Consider the following 22,049-nt stretch of genomic DNA (forward strand, 5'->3'; position numbering starts at 1 on the left):
AAATATCAGTGAATGCCTATTAGCAGAGTAAGCTCATCCATGCGTTGAGCCATAAGGATGTTTAAACAGACAACTGTGTTACTTAATAGGATGCTATTAATAAAGCAAGAGTCAACGTACTGTTCTCTTTGGGAAGATTATTCCCAAACACTTTACAGCTTATGCAAGACTTGTGACCGAAACATTTGGCTGTGCACGGTTTAAAGCTTCTTTGGATACATCCCCAAGTGTCTGACAAAGTGGTTGCTTCTTCCTTCTCAGTCTTGACAGCGGAGCGGGAAGACAGTCATGGCCTCTGTCTCTGCCATGGCCTCTTTCCCCCAGGGCTCTGGCACATCTCTTGGAGGCAGTTTCTCTCAGACCCTTGGGTTCAAGCTTTCCCCTCTCTCCAAGTCTGCTCTGGTAGAATTACAAAACATTTCTCCTTCAGAGGGGTCTGGTGGTTGTTGGGCTTTTCATGTTTTTGTATCACTTTTACACTGGTGGTATCCGAGCACTTTATAGAGATTTTGTATTTCATTCTCCTGACGTGGCCACTGAATCAGAAACCCCATCAATCCTCTCGTGCTGCCTTTCCTTTCACAAACACACTTTGAGCTGAAAAAGAAGATTTGGCCACATACTCTGACAGCTTTTATTTTGTTACTTCCTGTCCTCAAGTGCTGTATCTTTATTATACCGACTGTAGAAAGGGATAAAAAAAATAGAACTATGCTAAAGCTTAGTTTATATAACACTAATTTAATAGGGAGCTATTAAAGATAGCTAAAATAGAAACATGCCCTTTAGCCCAAAACTTAATTTCAGCTGAACCTGTGCTCTTTCCAACATAACAGGAAGCCCATGCTAATTCTGTAAAAAGGAACTTACATTTACACTTACTTTTTAGTAGTATTTTCATTATGACTGACAAAAAAAGTGAAGTTTTAAGCTTAAATCTTTAAGCAAAAAATATTCCCACAGATATATGACTGTAGTTAATCTTGACTTGAAAATTATTCACTATTAAAAAGCTATTACTTATCAGGATAGTCATAATTCTTTGTGTTTTCCTTCATCTTTTTGTTTGTTTTAACACATGCTATTTTTTCAGAAAAGTCTCTTGATTTTACTGAAATCTGAGTTAAACAGTTTCTTGGGAGAGAATTTACAACTCAAAAGGTGCTCTAGTTTGTGTTAAATTAAGTGTAAATAACACAGGTGATCTCATGATCAACATGACTTTTAGATACAAAGATCCCATCACCTACAATATCTTTTGATAGCACCTTCCTTATGGAAGAAATTCTATACTTGAACATGCAGCTTAAAAGGCCACCTTTGGCACATTACAACTTAAAAATTAAACTGAAAATATCATGTATTATTTTTGTGTTTAAAAAAGCAGGAAAATTAAATAGGGTAAACTACAATACAAAGCCCTTTATAAATGAAATGGAAACAAATACAAATGTGTATAGATGATCTATATGTATAAGCGTACATATGTAACTATATTCAATACTAGTGTAAAAACCAGACAGGATCAAAAAGAAGGCCAAATGCTGTACAGCATTCTTACTGGAATTTTAAGAGAGACTTGGTCCAAAAAGCAAGGCGGCACATCTGGCTTGAGGGGAAAGAATAGTCAATGAAATGTTTTTAAGGGGCTGGCAAAAGATGCAGCGCAGATAAGGCTAAGGTTCATGATCTCAAGATAAGGTCCTGATTTTGGTGGTGAACCCTCCGCATTCCTACTGGCACACACAACCTCACAAAAGGTAGCTTGCTGTGAAAGACCAGAGGTGCCATGTAGCAGCACTGCAGATGTAAAATTAGAAGGGGCTTCAAGAGATAAATTTCAGTCCGTTTCCTCACGATAAAGGAGGATCCTTTCTTCTCTGTTACTCCAGACTCCACTGCCTGCCCATATAATGTATTGTAGGACTTTGCTATGCTTATCATTATAAAGTCTTTTCAATGTATAACCTTCCATGCTGCACTTTAAACTCATTACAATGTTCTTTTTAAATCAACTGTAGCATTTTTTTATTAGATCTATTAAGCATGGGGAAATCAGTAAGCGGTAAGTCCAGGAAGTTAATGCAGATGTTTTCTAAATCTTCTCTGATTGTCTTACTTGTACATGGCTGGATGTGACCCTGTCCTTATTACAGGGGTTTACAGAGCTACGGCCTCACTAGCCAACTGGATAAGAATTTTCTGCTGCAAGTAGTTCAAAAGGCAGCTGCAAAGCCGTCTTCCCAGGACCACATTGCAAAGAGCAGGGCTGGCCTGGGAGCAGAAGTGACATGCTAGAGACATGTCATGGTGTCCTGAAGACACTAGGAAGCATTGAGGCTTTTGGGACAGTCATAGGATGCTGCCTTAGCTTAGAAACATCTGCAGGGTGCTTATAAGGGAGAGGCTTAGAATTGGGAAGAAACATATTTTTAAGAGTCAGCTCCTTGATACTGTGAGCTACAGTGGCTGTCTTGCAGCTCATGGGGGTGCAGGACAGAAATTCCACAATAACCAGCTCTTGGCAGGAGCCATGACCCCAGCACTGGCACCCGTGAACTCAGCGGGGCTCAATGCTTTCAACACAGACAGAATTTCTCTCTTTGTGTTTCCATAAACTAAGTATCTTGTGTTTCTAATGCTTAGTAAACGCAGTTAAGCTCAGCTAGGACTCTTCTCTTCCACAAAGGTGCCTCTGCTGACAGCTAAGCTACCAGGACTGTGCCGTTTTGTAAACTGCCCATTTCCTCTTCCTTTCCATCGTGAGCAGTGGAATCCCAGCCTGTTATGAACAAATTTGTTGCACACAGTAAGTAAATATTTGTTGTACCAAGTCTTATAGTAGTTCCTCCATTATTTTTTTCACCATCATTAAAACTGGATTATGACTCAATATTGCTTTTGTCATCCCCACTTTGCCTACACAGTAAGCACAGCAATAAACGTTAGTTAACATTTTGAAACACTTTCACACTCACATAGCTGAAATGACATTTCATTTGGTAGAGACCCTAAATCCATGCAGAGGGAGAACAAGAGAAGGAATAGGCGTCCACAGAAACCTGGCCAGGTTGCAGAGCCAGCATCTCAGCTGATGAAAATGATTCCCTAGCTTCCAGGGTGGAACCGGGTACATCCGTAACAAACAGGCATGGGCTGTAAACTGTAACATGATTTAAGTCTTCTGAACTCTTATACAACTGTTTCATATTTGTAGAGCTACTACACAGTTGGTTTCAGAAAAATAGCTAAGAGTTATTGTTCTACCAGTTAAAAGCAAGTAGTATGTGACAGTTAAATCAAAAAGGGACCAAGAAAGCATGGAAGAAGCAGCCCTAGAAATAGATCTTCACTTCCCAAATGTTACTGCAACAACTGAAAAAAATCTTTGCAACAAAATAATCACTGGCAAAGAGGTCTGTTTCCCCAGAAGAGGTCTCGACTTCTCTGAGTCAGGGGTCACTTGAAACAGAGGAAAAACCTGCTGTGATGACCAGTTCTATGCACTTTATCACAAAATGTAGGAATTTCCCATAATTATGCTTTGCAAGTAAGTTACCATCAACATAACACATTCAGACATTAAATGTGAACAGAGATATTTCCGGGATCTTTGAAGGGGGAGAAAATGTAACATGATTAGAGTTGCTCAGAAGATAGCCATAAAAGAACTTCCTGTTTGAAAGGATTTTGCCCACATCTCCTACCAAGAATAATACTAAACAATAACAATAATTGAGATTTCTGCGGGGCCTTTGACCCAAGGAGCTTACAGAACAAAAGAAGAATTCCTTCTTAGTTATCCAGGGTTTTGTTTTGTTTTATAATCAGGGACTCAAGGGCAATGCTCCAACTTCAAGCCATGCCTCTTGGTGGGGGACGGTGCTCACATTCATGACACCCATCAGGGATGCTGGAAAGACTGTGCCTGACAGACAAAATGCCTATGGTCATCCACTCACTACAATATAATCAAATTCCCTTGGCGCCGGCACAGGGAGACCTCCTTTGCTTCATGCACTTTTCTTAGAGGAGTTACCTGGGCAGTCCTTGTGCTTCTCGAACAGTAGCACTGGAACTGTTGCCATTGCAAATACAGGCACAAGCTAGTTTAAGTATAACTTAGTTTCTAAACATATCTATTCCTCCTATTATTTAACGTGCTAACTTGGTATGTGTCTAAATTTAACTATGATTACTATTATTTGGAGTGAATAACTCCTTAGTAACCTAACAGCTAATAAAATATATGTTTGTCTGCATTTAAATAGCTTCCCTGCAGATGTGGAGCTAGCTCCTGTGCTAACAGCACCTCACATTTTACCGAAGGGCAGTTCCTCTAGTCCACTGCTCTTAACTTGCAACAATCACAAATTGTAAGGACTGAATTGTATGCTCTGAAACTAATAAATAACAGAACAAAATAACAGATAGATAGATGTCCCATTTGAAACAGATGGGGAGGCCAGAACATGCCCAGTTTGCGTGGAGTTAAAGGGCATAAGAGTAGGATGCAGCTCCAGCTCCTTCCTCCATCTCTTCCCAGTAGCCAAATTTCGAGTCTGAGTGTGCTCATGTGGATGGCTCCCTCTGTTTAAGAGCAAATTAATTACAGGCATATTGGAAATGTGAACAAATTAAAACCCGTCTTTCTTCACATGCTCTTGCTTTATGTATTTGTGTCCTCTGTTTTGAATTTCCCAAGAAAACGAACAATTAAAACTAGATGGTTTGTGACGCAAAATTTCCTAGAGACTGTAAGTAGCTGTGCTAGAGATGACACATGGCTGTGAGAAGGCAGCCAGAAGCTTGTAAAAGAATAATTGAAAGGATTAATGGGGAGTACCATATGCTCACAATTTGAATCTGGCCACAGGCAGTACAGAGTATGCAGAGATTTCTAGCACAGCACAAGGCCAGAAAAGGTCACGGGCACCAATATCTCTGGAAGTCGAGAGAATAAATCTCAAATGAAAAAGACTAGCTATATGTAGGACATGGGTGTTATTCGATGAAGGATCTGGACAGATGAGTCCTAGAGGATTTTGCTGCATCTGTCCAAGACATTTCTGCAAATCCAGCTGTGAGTGGCTGGGGACAGATCAGGAATTGTTCGTCTGCCTCAGCCACCACTGACTGCAGCTCAGTTTTTAAGCTAAAACACTCCACCTTTGTGGGTTTTGTGCTAAAACAAGGACTTTTAACTGGAGTGTTGACAATGAAGACACATACCCTGCTCTGATGCTGTTGCAGTGGAGCAGGGAGTGCTGGGCTGCTCCGGTATGCCAGCAGCCCCTGCCAGCCCAGCTTTTAGGGTCCCACAGGAGGTGGAAGGGTGGTCTTGTTAGGGCAGCGTGGCTGGTTTACCACAGACTTGGTGTGTGACAGTAAGTGCCTGCTGTATCACTACACCCCGAGCACACGTGAGTGGAGTCATGGGAGAGGAGACTTCTTCCAAGTTCTGCCCAGACACACCAGGGCTGTTCATAGCCTGGCCTGGAAGAAGAGATTAGAGCTGCTTCTCACAGGCTTGCATTTTTCTTTCATCTTATTGTACATCTAGAAACAACACACCTGAAGAAATAAACCCAATAAAAAACAGAGGTAAGGTGTTTACTGTCAAGTATACCCTTTTACTCTGAGATAAACGGTTAAAGTCTTCCCAAAATATCTGAACGCCAAAGACAAAGCTGCTTTTGTGATAGAAAGTTCAGTCAAGATGTGGGACTCAACTCTCTTCTCTGAGCTTATAGCCAAGAACAGGACACACTGGGAGAGCCTAAACACTGGCAGTACAGCAGAGGTAAAGCAATGCTTGCCTGCTATATAAGGAATAGATCTTCAGGCTAGCAATCTCAGCAAAAGGAAGAAGACATACTAATAAAGTACTATAAATACAGAAGTGTTTATAGCACATGTTATGTAACACCTCTCCTCAAGCTTCATGCCTTCCCCTTCGCTGACAAACACCATGAAATGTTTTATCTTACTGCCTCTTTATATTAAAAGGAATCTAATTTTAAAGACAGAAACTGGGCCAATATCTCATGATTTAAAGCTACAAATTAGCATTCACATGAGCAAAGCATTTGCTTTTCATTGTGTTCTATTTGCTGTTTCTGCCATACCTTTCTTCCCCAAATAATAAGCTTTTTTCTGTTTGCAGAGTTATGCTGAAAGCAGTAGTATTTCCAGAATTTCAGAATGCACTTGAGAGAAAAAAAACATGTTTTGAAAATGCACTAATTGGAGAAATACACAAAAAGGCTGAAATAATTTTTAAGATAGGCAGGGTAATAGATGGCATCTGTTGTTCTTGCAAATAAATGTCAAGTAACAAGCTTACGAGCTTAAAATAAAAGATGTGAACAGCTGCTGAACAAAGAGGCCAGAAGTTATAGCAGAATAAAGTCTTAAGCCCTTTCTTAATACATTGTAAGGAAGACAGTCTGGGCTTGCCTGGTTAACATGAGTAGATGATAGTTAGATCCCCATATAATCCTGAAGTTGAAAGAAAATTCAAATAAAGTGACACTCCATCCCAACCCATCCAAAAGAGTGAATACAGTAATTATGTTACTGTCTCAAATAGGTCTAACTGCCATGCTAAATATAAGATAACTGCACGTACATTTTGAGTGTAATGAAGTTTTTACCATTTTCACCAGAAAGATGCGTGTTATAATAAGTAGATCTGCTACCTCTAGGCTTTAAGGACAGTTTTTCTAAATAGTTTGATTTATAATTGCTCAGTCCTGTGCCGGAAAGGAAGAGAAGGCCAGCCACGTAGGAAATAGCCAACAAAAAGCCCATGCTGTGGGAGTGCATCCCTGGAGTACATGCATGGGAGGGAGCCAGCTTTGTAGCACTGCAAGAGGTTCAGCTGGCAGCACACCAGGAACATTTTGCTCCCAACTCGGAGTATGGGAAGAGGTTGGAAAATACAGCACCTTCACAATATGTCATTTCTCATTGTGACTAAAAGCTGTCATGGCTTGAGGGAAGAATGTAGGAAAAAGGAGCAAGAAAGCAAGCATATGGAAAACACGGGAGAAGAGAGACTGTGAAATAATGGAAGAAAAAAAGCAAGGAAAAGGGGAGTAGAGTGGGTGGACGAATTAAGAAAGTATAACTAGGAGACAAGAAAAAGGAATAGGAAAGGAGAAAAAGATCAAAGACCAGGCTGTTTTTTTTCTAGCACTAAACTAGAAAGTGGGCCCATATGACCAGGTCTGGGGCCCAGCAGGGCTGCTCTCAGGAGCAAGTCTAAATCTAGTCAAATCAAGTGTCTGCCCAAGGCTCGTTTTCACCCACCCATGCCTTACATTAGGTTTACTGACCACACGTGTCAGTGTCTCCATACAAAAAGACCGATGAGGTAGAACATGTCGGGGTCAGAGCAGGGCCTCAGCCAGGAGGTGACACACAGCGATTTGTATCTGGGCAGAGCATGATTTACAGATTATTTCCATTGTGAATGATACAGTCTCATCCTTTTACAGATATTAGAACCGCTAACTTGCACTGCTACTCCCAATTTACTCTGACATTAGTTTCCCTGTTTTCCACAGGACTGTCATCTTTCCATTTCTTCAGCAGATACTTTTCCTGCACTTTCCTTTTCCTTACCATCCCTCCTTTCATAGCCTGAAAAACTCACAGGTAAAGGTGTAAGAAGAGTTGCTCCTTGATTTCTACTACACAATGGGCAGGGAAACCTAAGCTGGCAGCAGCAGAAACACCTGGTATCAGACTGAAGTGCAGAGCTGGCCAGGGAACAAATCCATCTCATGATTGCATTCAAGGTTTCAAAAATCTGGTTTTGTTTCAATGAGGTATTAAAACAAACACTTTCAAACATTTCTATGAAATGGAATTGTGTTGAAACATCTGTTTTCTAGCTGAAGACAATTTTTATTACTCTCTCAGTTAGGATATGACCAGGGACTCTGTTCTAGATCCTTCCAATTAAATATTTTGTTAATATCTCCACTATATATTTCAGCCACACCACAACAGCCTATTTTGTGCACTGATGACAAAAGTATAGTAGATGAGGGGGGGAAGAGTGTTGAAGTGTTTAAGCCCTCCATCTACTGATGAGTGGGAAGAACAGCTGCTGCCTTCAAGACAGGAATAAAAGGGATCACAGCCAGAAGCCTTTGACCTACCTCCAGCCAGTACTGGCTATCTTGTCCCTTTGTCCCCATCATTCTTCATTATCTCTGTCACTTGCATTTGCTCTAAATTAATCTAGCATTGCTGCCGACACGGCAGCAAGTTTGGATGGCACCTCACCTTTCCTAAATAGATCTGCTTCCTCTGTTACTAAAAAAGGGCACTAAATAATGCATCTGTCTTCCAAAACACAGGAACTCACTAGCATTAGTGTATCAATGCTGTTTGATGATTTCTTGAGCGTGCATTTAATGGAGGCTACCTTCTGCAAGGCCACAAGCTACAATACCATCCCTCAGATTAAACATTTATTATTCTTTTGCCATTAACAGGTTCTTTTCTTCCTGATTGTAACTCTGTGAAAGACCATGAATTTAACTGACCTTTTCTTAAGGTTACTGCTCAGATATATTTCATATGAAATACCCAGTAAGTCACAAAAAATTCTTTTTGTCTCTACTGTGTATATACCTACAAATAAACTACCTTAGACTCCCTTAATAATGAAAAATTCCAAGAAAGATGCCATTTATTAAACTGTTCATTAAAAAATAATTTGGTTGATGCATGATTAAAGGATACTTCACATGCACCTATTTCTCAGGAAGAAAGGAAATCTGAAATCAATACCTGTTTCAAGTTCTATTTCACAAGGGTTAATTTAATTTTTGGCAATGAAACTGAAAATTATTTCAGATTCAAAGAAAAGCAGGGCTAGGAAAGAAAGAACCAACTTGCAGTAAATGCAACCTTTGTCTGACGTCTTGGGGTGAGACCTGAGCCTGTTGTCTTCTGAGCTCCTTGAAAACATTCCACATGGGAAAGAAATACGAGGTATTGGGGTTCCAACCAGCACCAAAAATTATGAAAAATGAAGGTTCAGTGGAGGTACAAGAATGTATTTCACACTAAATATTTTTTCCACTTAAGTTCCACCTATAGAAGTAATTTGGCTTTGTAAAAGCTTTTTCAAGGGGTCTATTTAGGGACTCACTGTTAAAACCAGGAATATGAACCTGTTTCATTTTTATTACTGTTTTAGTTCAAGTAAAATAAAAAAAATTGTGATTTTTCAGTTTTCTAAGATACCCAAATGGGATATTACATTATGATGAAAGTTATTTTGAAATATTAAAAAAATTGTTGCTAAGGGTTAAGAACCTATTAAGTAGTGAACTGAAGACTCTTGCTTTTTCTTATTGAGGAGTCTGAATTTTAAATTTCCATGGTTGTTTTTCCTATCCCCTCAGCTGCGGAAGTCTTTGGAGTCCAGTAGGGATTCTGAGGATAAATACACTGAACATTTTGTCTTTGGTATTTCCTCAGAAGCAGAGAACATAATGTTAGAGAAAGCATTAATCCTGTGATCTATCAATTCATTCTAGCATAAGGAATACTATTAAACATTTCCCAGAGAAAACCAGATTTCAAGTCCCTTAATTTGGACAAACTGTCATTGTGTCTTCTTGATATCAAATCTGGTATAGGAGCTTGATTTCAAGAATGGTCTTTTGTGGATCCTGCTCGAAGAGTTGAAATTTGAGCTGGACAGAAAGAAAATCTCTAAAACCTTTTCCAATATGTAAATATTTTTTTAGTCTATTTCCAAACACTGATCCATGCAGCTCTTGTTGATGCTTCACAGCCAAGCCAAGTTCACATGGTGCTGGGCAGTTCCCCCTTGCCCTCAGGAAAAGGCATGGAGCCAATGGAAAGGAGAGAAGAAACCAGCAGCAAAATAAAATGCCATGCTTTCTTCTTCCCCTCCCTAGATGGCCAATTTACAACATACAAGTACTTTTTAATGTTACGTCTACGCACACAGCATTCCTATTGCTTCACCTGGGAAGTGAAGGGTGGGAAGTGTCACAGCAGCAAACAGGACAAACCAGCACCTAAGATATGGCCCATATTTTACTGAAATACAAGAGAATTTCAGAATGCAAGACAAGAATATTACCAGAGTGTTTGCAGAAAGCAGTTTCACTGCGAGTTGTGCTGGACACACGATGCCCTCATTGGCCTTGAAATGAGATAACCCAAGTGGAGGACAGAGTTGGAGAAGCACCAGAAAGAGTCCCTTTCCTGCTGGGGCACAGCAGTCAGTCACCTGGATCGATCACTCTCCTCCAACAGTGTCACCTGTTGGGACTGTCCAACTGCCACAAGGCTTGAGGTTCTTGTCTGCATCACACAGTATTGTTGGTGTAGGCTGCAAAACGTTCCTTCTCAGGGGAGGGTGTAATAGGCAGATAGAGCATAGATGGATTTTCACATCCTAGCCTAAGCTTGGTAAACTGAAAAGGTTTGGGGGAGAAAAAAAACCAACCAAACAACCAAACATAAAAAGGACTTTAATAAAATAGGGGGCATCTTTATAGGTCAAATTTCTATGTGCAGCTCACTTCCAGAAAAAGATTGTTTCAGGTTAGGTTTCACATTTGTGTGCAGATGGGCACTCCCACTATAGAAAAGGGTTAAGACAAAATTTCCAGACCTGAATTCCTAAACTCATAAATTAGATGTTAGGCCCCTATACCAGATTTCAAGGATTTGCAGGTAACTGCACACAGAAGATACTGACATAACCGAAAGGCAGGTTACTTCTCTAGGTGCCCAAGTGTGACTCTACACAAGCCTGGGACACCAGCACAGACGGCAGAGTACCTGGTGCCGATCCTCCCCTGCCCCAAGCCTTCCACTCCGGACAAGATGGTGCCAGTTATTCTGGCTGTAACAAATGATGTTCAGTAAAGCAAGCTAAAAAGAAAAGAGATAGCCTAAGAGATGTCAGAAATTAATAACTTCTCAGATCTAGGTTCCAACCAGTTCAAAAAGCTTTTCTGCTGACAGTAGGTTCTTTTCAACACTAAGAATGAAATATTTATCTTTATCCTTTGAAGCTGTGCCATTCACACCAATAAATACACAAGAGTCCTGAAATGGATACTTACTAAAACAAAATGCCTGTTCAAAGTTAATACCTTTTTCTATTTCAAACCACATTGTACACAGAAATTCTTTGGAGCTTTTTAAAGACAAAAGCAAGAAAAATAGAGGAAAGAAAAAAAATTTTAAGCAATTCTTTCCCTATGCACCAAGCAATAATGTAAAATAGAAAAGTTATAGCAAAGTGAACCACTAAATAGGTATGCTTTCTGTAAACCAAGCCAATACAAATTTCATAAAACTTTCCTTGTTAGAGGTACAAACCATCCGTTAAAAGAATAACACTGCCATGCCATAATATTATCATTTGCACTGCTCCAGCTGAACGTGAAGTTGCCTATTGCATTGAAACAACAATATCGGGTATCACAAAAATGTGTCTAGACTCCTGACAGCACACTCCCCGAAGGCAGCCTGACACTGGGAACTGAAGTCTTAATTATGGAGGTACTGCTGAGATATTGTTTTCTTCTGAGCATTAGGTTACTGGTGCGTTTAAGTTATTAAATAGGCATCTATAAAAGTGAATATCAATTTACTATGGTTTCCTAACAAATATAATTAATCCCTGCATGCTGTGCTTATATTTGGAAATTTAACTTTGTCATTCAGGTTTTTACATGGCATTTAGGAACGGGTTAGCCATTGCAATAATTACTTTTGGGTGTCCTCACTCTTTGCTCAATAACTTGTAAATAGCCACGTATCAAAATAGTTAAGATGAAGATCAACAAACAAATCAAGACTTTTTAATAAATTCCCACAATGCTTTTATTGTCAGATTTCACAGTCAACAAATTTGTGAGCATCTGGCAGCTGCACAAATGACAAATCATGACACAAAGCCTTAGCTGATACCACATGAAGCTGATACTTCAGGGTATGACCAAGGTCACAGTGGTAATTTATCAAACATGTAACTCTAGTTATTTTCTGTTATATTTATATATTTGTATCCTTAAGATAAAGGAAGTGAATGCCAAGGTTATGCTTGAGCATGAAAGGTAGAGCATTTACAGGAACCACTCTCTACCTGCTTTCTAATTTCCAGAGAGGTCACAGGGGTCTACACAGGTCTCCATCCTGTGACAAAAACTACCAACTCTTTGTTGTATTTATTTCATAAAATTTATATTTATGAAATTACCCTCTGTTCAGATTGCTCACAGATGGGCAGTGTTATTTTATTACCAGAATGAATGGGATCTGTACTCACCTGATCGATTCAATCTTATTTCAGAACTACAGTGACTTAGGGCCACGTTTTGAGAAGAGCCTGGTATCCAGCAACTTTCATTAAAGCACCTAAACAAAAGCATTTTATGCAGTTCATGTAAGCACCATAGCTATTCACTTTTAGAAATAACTTGAAAAAGACTCCACCTTGAATTCCACTCCCATGAATTCATTAACCAGTCATGAAAAGAAGAATGCATCTAGAGATTTCCCACAACTCATCCTGAAGTTTTCTGCTCCTGTCTACTGCTGTCATTCCCTATTTATGCAAGGACAGAAGTGCCCTTCTTCTGTACCTTAAGGCATTTAGTCATGTATCAAAGCCTTTTTTTTTTTTTTTTTTAAAACCAAGAGAACTCCTGAAAGATACTGCCATGGGAATCAAAGTAGGGCAGCAGATAACTTGAAGTTGTATCATAATCAAAACATGTTCCAAGGCCACTATTCATAAGCTTGAAATTAAAAGGTACACTAAAATTTTTCAGAAAGAGCTGCAGACAATCCATCACCTCATTAGAGCCTAAAGCACTTGCACACATTTGAATTCTGGATAACTGACTGTTGCATTCATTTCATTTTCAAACCCTTTCTAATTATTTTAAGAGTTTTTATAAGCTCCATAATTTCTGAAAGAACTATCTATAGATATATAAGCTAATATATGCTTTTAAAAAGAAAGGGGCGGGGGGGAAAATGTCCAAGGAAGTACAAAATTGATTCACAACCGAGTTTGAAAAGGTGTTAAACTATAGTAAGGAATACAGTGCAAAAGGAGTTTACTGTAGGTACTGGGGTCTAAAGATCAGTATTTCAAATACATACATGTGCAGTACTACACATGTTGTAAACTATCCACTTCCAGAGCGGTGTTTGTCTTAGAGTAACACAAGAAAAGGTTAATTCCTACTACATTTGTGCAGGCAGCAGTTACAGAACAGATTTAACACGAGCAGCTTGAGAACAACAAGTTTGAAGGGTTTTTCATTTCATTTTCAGCTGTTTCTAAAACATGTTGTCAGCTGTCTGGGTTGTTGCGTTTTATTATGACTTTCTGATTTACCCCTTCAAGAGGAACTTATTACTTTTGCAAAAATGCAATGACGTGCCAGCTCCTTCCAGCAAGAGAAGACTGGAGCATGAACAGAAGAGGAAGCTATGAAAAATACATTTGAATTCAGCTGGTTTATTATGCAAGGTCATACACACAAAGAACTAGCAATCACGTATCAGCTGCAGATCTGCAATACAAACAAGACGACAAGCACTAAAGGGAAGATCCTTGTGTTTATTAGCTCTGTTTTTAGGTCTCCCTCACAGCAAAAACACCCTTAAAACCAGGCTGAGCAGCTCAAGTGATAATTCTCACACCCCTGTTTTTCTACAGGAAACTAGCATTAAACTAGTTTCTGCATGCAGTTCTCCCATAAGAAGACAATTTACCATGGCTGGAAAGGTAAATGATTAAGTTGCTCAGCTATGGCTTGAAAATTTGCACTTAGAACTGAAGACCCTTGATATTAGGAAGAACCTCCTTCTGACATTTGAGTATAGGCAGTTGATTCAAAGTTTCTTTTTCATTATCTTAAATTATTTGTTCTCTGTCAGAGTACAGAGCCTTGAGGGACTCATTTGGACAAATGGGCCCCACTTTCAGAGAACAACAGGTCTTGTGCAGAGAAGTCACACTACCTATACCACCTGTGGTAGCAATGCTGAGATTTCAGCTTGAACACAGAGCCAGGTGGTTCAGCTTTTTGCATCCATACCCTTTGCAATGACTAAGCTGAATTACGAGCCGCTTCTACCTGCGCTGGTGTCCCTGCTTAGATCCAGTTCTCTCTTTCACTCCATATTCAAGCTAGAGAGTGAGAGCCACTGAAGACAGATTAAAGAAGCTGGGCTCAAGTGCCCAACTAAATCCCCAAGCTATCACCATCATTGACCTCAAAAGGCAACTAAATTATTTTCTGTGTCACCTTTATAAACCGCAGGATTTCTGTGATACCTAAATCAACTGGAAGAGTACAAATTCTTCACTCCAAATTTTTAAACAGATTGATAGCTACTATCAAATCTCTTGACACAGACTAACATAAAAATGAATAGCAACTACATAACAGTGGGAATAAAATGGAGAATAATTTATTATTACCTTCAGTTTGAAGTTAATTATTATTCAAACAATGTTCCAACATTTTTATAGTTGTTTTCTCTCTATATAAATGGAAGAGTATACATGCCGTAGCTATCTAGACCTCCTGGTTATCAAGTAGAGAAGGAAGAACAAAACTCAGGTCTATAATGGACATTATTTTAGAAAAAGTGTTTCCCCAACTATTCTAAGAAAATATAAAGGTTGAGGATAATTGATGTCCTCAAGCACAGGTGAATTTCTGTGGACATGAAGGTAAATATAGCCTCAAAGGCAACTGGACAGCAGGCCACTAATCCTACCCTGTATGCATTTGTTTGATCGCAGCAGTGTGGAGAGCTACAAACAGAAATGCCAGAAGTCTACATTTCCCCACACTGGTGATGCGGTTTTCATGCACTCTGTAGAAAACTTAATAATGGGACCCCCTCCTACCCTCATCTCTTTGTCCATCCCCGTGGCCACTCTCCAGAGTGGCACTGTTCCACAAAGCCACCACAATGGCTATATTGCTGTTTTAGTCCATCACAAAAGCCCAAGAGCGTTCACTTCACTTTCATACGTTCCCTTGCACGTTTTCTTTGTACACTAAATTACCTGACAATTTATAATGTAAACTGGTGCAGAGAAACCTCTTTATCTGAAGTGTGTCAGGAGCCAATATCAATATCAAAGCCTAGAAGCCGTTGCAGTGTTTATATCTTATTAATGCTTTAGTAAGGTCTCCTAGAAAAAGCCTAAAAAAAAAAAATCAAACCCATATACCACAACACAAAGGGCTCATAGAAAAGACACAAGGGATTTCAACATCAATTAATTTGCTTGCTACTTTACAATAAAATTGCCTACTGGAAGCAAGGAAAGGACACATCACAGACAGGTATATTACAAGTGCTATAGTGAAATCTGTTGTCCATTGTTTGAAGTGATGGGACCAAGACCTTCTAGAGGGGCACATGGGGTTTAAGATACACACGATAAAGCAAGAGACAGCTTATCCTTCAGAAATGTCTTTCTTTCTAAGCCAAAGAGCATTCTGCTACAAGGTCAGGTTTTGAAGAAAGGGTGGTAAGCTCAGATGAGGGCCAATCTTCCCAGACCCTCCAAGAACAGGATACTGGACCTTTATCACAAACCCCTCGTGATTCCTCTCCAAATGTCAGAGCCAGCACACAGTTACACCCAGATACTGAAGTGTAAATGCCTGCCATGTTTCCACAGGATGACCTTCATTCTCCTACCCTGTGGTCAAGAGAGTATGGAAGACAGATCCCTGAAAAGTGAGACCTGACTTTTGCTACTTCACCATCTGTTAGTGGGATGAAAGAGTAACTTGATAAGCTTTCAAACAGTGGCCATCTGCAATTCAAGCCTGGCAGCACTATGAATGCATTAGCAAAGGTGTCTATTTGCAATTCAAACATCTTTTCAAAGCCTTTTTTTTTTTTCCCCTAGAGATTGACCATGAAGGATTTATTTGCTGGTTTGGTTTTTTTTTTTTCCTTAATTAGAAAGGTATCTCTGATCAAAAACAGGGAACAAAAATACTTTCTTCTAAAGCTTAGACTCAATATAATCAACTTATTCTATCAAATCTGAAAGTATCTTGTGTCAGAAGTCAGGATATGAAAATGAAAAAACTTTTGTTGGAGCTAGAATGGGAAAATAGTGTTAGTTTTTTAATTCTTTCTCCTACTATATTTTGCTTCTGATTAGATTTTAGTGTTGAAAATTAACTTAATTTGAACAAATACGTCACCTTCCTGCTACAGGTAATTACTCCATGTAGTCATACAGATTGTAGAAGTGTTTATATTTTGAAAGCAGTAAATCCAGATCAAGCAGGACAGCAGAGATTGGTTAACTTTAAATTTGATCTTTGAAAAGTAGGATTTTTTTAAATTTTTTTTTTGAGGAACCTAGATGGTTTCACAGAACAAGTCTCTAAAAATAAGTCTGTGTGAAAATTCATAGAGAAGACTAAAAATCTCATAGTTACAAGGACAGAGATGAGAGCAAGTGAATATTCTTTTTCTCTGCCACTATCACAGTCAATCTAGAGTGAACATGAGAAAAAGAGTACCTAACATGGCTAATGAATTATGGATTTCTACCATGACCTCTCCCTCACACCAGGGAGCAGCAGCAGCACAGAAAAAGGAGGCAGTAACACACCACTCTGCCAGGTGGCAGCTTCCTCAGCGCCAGTTTTCTGCAGCAAAGAACTGTCTTGGTAGCGTCTCGGATCACCAGCTTGCTGACACTCAGAAAATACCAGAGGAAGCAACAGAATTCCTCCCTGGTATCTTCAGATAATCTCTCTTTTGAATACCTCCTTTATTTCCAGTGGAGAAATTCTAGTCAAATACACCCAAGTATGACACTTGACTGGGAACATAATGCACTGGCCAAGTCTCTCCCCTCGTCCTTTTACAGACCTGCTGCAGAGCTTTAGCTCATGACAGTACTTGGTGGTCTCAGGTGAATAATTCCCTCATCCAGTACTTGGTTTGATGGGCAAAAGAGATTTTTTTTTAACAAGTCCTGGCAGAAGATCTGGTTAAGAGATTAGGCATCTCCTGGCAATCAAAGTAGAAACTTGTTAAACAAAACGCAGTGCATAATAATCATTGGCCTTAATCAGTGACTTCAACAAGGAAAGAAAATATTTAAGAAACAGACAAAACAGTTGTGGGTAATTTAGAAAAGACAGCATTCAGTGATAAAGCAGAAAGGGAGGAACATGCTTGTTTATTATACATTCACATGAGAAACACTTCCTTCGGTAAGGAAGCCCATATTAATACATGTTAGAGGGGTGGAAATGGAGAGCTTGAGCTCATTACACCAACCAAATTTTGAAATAGCCTTAGCTCAGTGGTTTGTATGGACACTGCACGCTCCCCTCATCTCAAGTCATCTGAAATTTGCAGACAATTGAAGGCTGGAAGGATGGAGGGAACAGCACTGCTCTTATACATTTAGTCTGTGGAATGAGTAGAACTGAAAATGAATACTGATATATTTGTTTGTTTGTTTTTTAAGGCATGTACTTATTTATCTGGGTCCTGAAGAAACATCAGGGAGGAACTTTTGATTAGAAAAATAGGCTAGAACTCAAGCAGCTTTTCAGTCTGCAGTAGATGCAGAAACAAATTTGATCAAATTACTCTTTTTAGAATATTACATAGGATACCTTTTACTTTTGTCAGCTGCTTATATTATAATCAGTTTACCTAAAGCTTGTCTTTTAGTACGTATAAAGTCTCATGAAAAGAAGCTTCCCTCTTTCCCACAGATATGGTTGCATCCCCTAGTGTTTACATCAAGGCTAGCAATATCATCTAGATTAAACTGGAAATAAGAAAAAGAGTCTTGAAAAGATGCAAGTCTATCATTCCAAATTATAAACAGTCTCTAATTAAGGGAAACATTCCCCTATGAGTAGATTATTGCATGTGATCTTACAACTGCATTTCCTACACTTTTCAGAAGCATTTGCTACTTGTCTCCACTATCTATGGTAACATATCACTGATCTAATTCAGCACGACAATACACTTATTTCACTGTAAATATACTAAGTAATCCTCTACATTTTCATTAGGCAGGTAAGAATAACTGATTTTTTTTTTTTTGCAGAAAGGTTCATTGCAGTTCATTTACCTAAAGCAACACTAATTTTACTGTGACAGGCAAGGATTGTACTCCCTTGGCACCAGGGAGTACATGGTGCCAGCCTTGTTCCTGCTCTGCAGAGTCTTGCTGACTGATTAGCATTAGGCAACTTCAGCAAGTCTCAGAGGTTTTACTAAATTTCAAATATATTCATATTTCCTTGGCCAAGGGATTAGCTCATTCTCTGGAGGTTCCCGATTTTAGATGGCTCTGAAACACTTCTAAAATATTCTCCAAGAAAAGCAGGGCTGTCACTCAGAGAGGAAAGTTTTGAGGTGCATGGAGCATTACTGAGCTGAGGAACATCTGTGTTTCCACGTAGCAAACAGCACACCACAGTATGGCAAGCATTTCATATTGGAATAATGTTTAGCTAAATTCATTCTGCTAAGGTAAAGAGTTGTGGCTACCTCAAACACCTTGAATGTTTTGCTGCCATGGTAGTATCTGTCTTTTCAATAAATCAAGCAAATCTTTATAGGATGCTATTTGCACACCTGTTATGGGCTAGAAGCAGCTTTCCACATAAGTCAGATAATTGAAAAACCCAAGTGTGAGAACATGTCAAAGACTTTCAGTGTTTTCTGTTGCTAGCTAAAGTCTCTTCTGATGAAATCATTGAAATGTAGGGGCAGATTCCTATGACATCCAAGGTCTCTCAATCAATTAACAATCGGGTCTAAGAATTCCAGTTTTCACAGGTAAACTAAGAAGGTTATCCAAATTGTACTTGTATACACACACACACACAGGCAGACACACAAAGTTTGAGTATTTGGGTGCATGAACTCACATTTAGAAAGGAAAAGAATGACAAACAGGTTCACCTTTTGGTTATTTAGACCTCTGGACTGCCTGAAATCTTTGGTCCTCCCAGGGAAGAGTGAAACAATTCCTCAGCATTAGTCCACAAAAACATGATTTAAAAATCACAGCCAAAACATGAAATGAAATAAACCCACATGGAAGAGCGATTAGAAGTTTGTTAATTTATTGTCAAACACACACCATGCCTCTGCTTCCCTTCTTCAGGCATCAGAAGCAGAAGTACCAAAATAGAGCGAGAGGCACTTCTCCCACTGTTCCTTTCCTGTCTGAAACCAGGAAACACTGGAAGTCTCACAGGAAGGACCTTTTCCAACAGCAGACCTTTAGGTATGCTTCAAATAAGTGGAGAGTTTTGGATAATTGTCTGTCCCTTGGCCAGATTTCCCTAGCTATTCACTGAACTACACTATTTGTTTCTGATCACTGATGAATACAGAGAGTTTATTTTGTCTTTCATCTAGGTAAGCGTTTCTTCCATTTTCTCTAAACTTCTCAGAAACCACAATATTCAGAAGTGTTTAAGAAACCGAGGAGCCTGTGACTCCTGATAATGGGACCTAGGTGTTTGAAATTGTTTTTTGGTTTTTGTTTTGTTTGGATTTATTTGTTTGTTTTTAATGAAAAGCCTAGGCACCCAAAGATTAGCTTTTAAACATTTTTAGCTCTTCTTTATGCAGATCAGTGCCTACTGTGGTTTTCAGAAAATAGCTAGGACTCTAAACTCCTTCAGAAATGTTTTTCTTAGTGGCTAATTTGTTCTGAAGTCATAAGGAAATCTTCTGGAAAGTTATTTATATCAATAGCTATCACACCACTGAAGTCATCCGATCTAATCATCCCCAGAGAGTTACAACAATGGGAATTATAAATAGCAAAAATATCCTGGATATCGCCTCCACTATTTTAAAAACACTAGTCATACAGGCTAGTAACCAAGAAGAAATCTCAGGACATGATCCCTCAGTTCGAATATCAGAATACATGCACATTTGTCAGTGCCAAGTGGTGTTCCTCAGGGCCAGATGCTTTTTTTCTGAGCAAAACCCATTGAATGCAACAGACAAAGGTGTCATGATAGTCCATATAGTCTCAGTCTGGCTCCTGGTTTCTCTCTCATCATCATATACATAGGAGCAGCTAAAGGGATAACTAACTGTGTTGGTAGATGGCCTGGAAATGCAATAGATGAGACAAGCTAACAAAAAGCATTATCCTAGCTTCTGAATAAAAGGAAGATTCCATTCAAGTAGTTGTTTATTCTGAGTCCATTTGTAGATAAATTAAATTTTGTCATCATCTTCATTGCAACTTAAGGGTGTCCAGAATAGACTGACTTCAATGAGGTCTCTAGGCTTCAGTTATAACTTAGTCCCCCATTGAGTTCAAATCCAAAGTGCTTTAGACAGTAGAATATGCATTGTTCCATAAGCATATTTTTAATTCTTTGGTGACGTTACACACTTGCCCTCTCTGATGACTACTGCCTGAGAAAAGCTGGGATATCTTAGCCCCTTTTTACTATTTAGGTTTTGCAGTCTTCAGCAACTCATCCAAAGCCAGCTAAAAGCAACCAAAGATGTCCCTACACGTAGTTCCTCAGCAAACCATATTACATAATATTTCTAATGCTGACAAAAATAGGAGTGGTTAGTCAGATGACATTGAAGTAGACCTAACTCCATAGTGTGTTAAGAAATGATTACTAACATCACTTCTGAGAGTATGATCAAAGTCATTTTACACGAAACTAAGAAAGCATGCAACACAACTTAGAACGCCAGAAAATATTTTGCAGCACTTGCAAAACATGACCACTATTCTGTAATGGATGACAGTTTGGGTTTTTTCGGTTGTGGAGTTTTTTTGTGTGTTTTGTTTGTTTTTTTCTCCTTTAGTGAAAGTGAAGAAGGAAATTTTTTTTATATATATAGTTTAATAACCACACACAAATTGGCTACATGCTGGGAAGCATCCTGGAAAAAGTTAAGCAAAATTAACAAATTTAAAAGTGTTGATTACACTTTCCAGAATTTCTTTTCTGTATTTTTAAAAAATATATGATCTACAAACATTTTTTCACATCTTCCAATAGCATCCAGCTAGCTAATAAATAAATGCTACCCACGCTATATTCAATCCCACCACTTATAATGTCCCATAGCATCCAGTTCTGTTCAAGGACCTTGTCTGCCTACCAAGGTATTTTTTGTTAGAAAAACAGAATAGGCTTATCTTCACCCTTCCCTTTAGTCTTTATGTGACTTTTAAAAGGTGAGCACACTGTGATACTGACAGTTCAGTCTGACTAATTATTTAATTACATACCTTAGTTTTCAAATATGTCAAACTTCAACCAGTCAGGTTGAAATTTCTTCTTCTTGGACTCTGGATTTTTATTTTTTTTTAAAGTTTGATAGAAAATAGTTCAGCCATTTTTGGAACAAACTTAGTGAAGGATGGTTTTGCCAACATTCATATTTTTCATCTGTTTTCTGAAGAGCCATGATGATTTATAACGGGAGCTTGAAATCTGGCACCGAGACAACCCTGAAGTTAGAACGGTATCTTTTTTGTCCCCAGGAAAATCCATCCTTGATCAGCTGGGTTAAGAGTTACAGAAAAATCCCAGTTGGTTTTTATAAAACAGAAACTTTACATCTTGATTTTCTGAATGTTTCAACAGGAACATGCAAACTCTGAAGCCTGCTGAGCCTCTTGTCCTGACCAGGTACTATACATCTGAAGGTACAGCTCAGGACAGCTTTATCTTGATCAGAACCGTGTTGTTTTCTTACAGTAAAACTATGAGATCAACAGAAAAAAGTGTAATAGAAAAGTTAACAAGAAAGAAAAAGCTAATTAGAAATTAGTTGGGTAGTAAACACTGTAAGACAGCATTAGAGCCTTTTAAGCTCAGCCTGTATAATAATTTTCCTACAATTTAAGGGCTTTTTCTTCAGTTGTTGCAACTCAGCTCTATTAATATCAGTGGAGTTACATTAGTTTGCCCTGACTAATATTCTTTAGT

General features: G+C 38.8%; 1 long non-coding RNA gene across 1 annotated transcript in view; it reads right to left on the reverse strand.

The window, feature by feature from the left end:
* Positions 1 to 22,049, reverse strand: part of LOC138689165 (uncharacterized) — a 190,407-nt gene that overhangs the window by 11,659 nt on the left and 156,699 nt on the right. The window lies entirely within an intron of this gene.

This window comes from Haliaeetus albicilla, chromosome 1 (assembly GCF_947461875.1).
Source record: "Haliaeetus albicilla chromosome 1, bHalAlb1.1, whole genome shotgun sequence".
NCBI lineage: Eukaryota > Metazoa > Chordata > Aves > Accipitriformes > Accipitridae > Haliaeetus > Haliaeetus albicilla.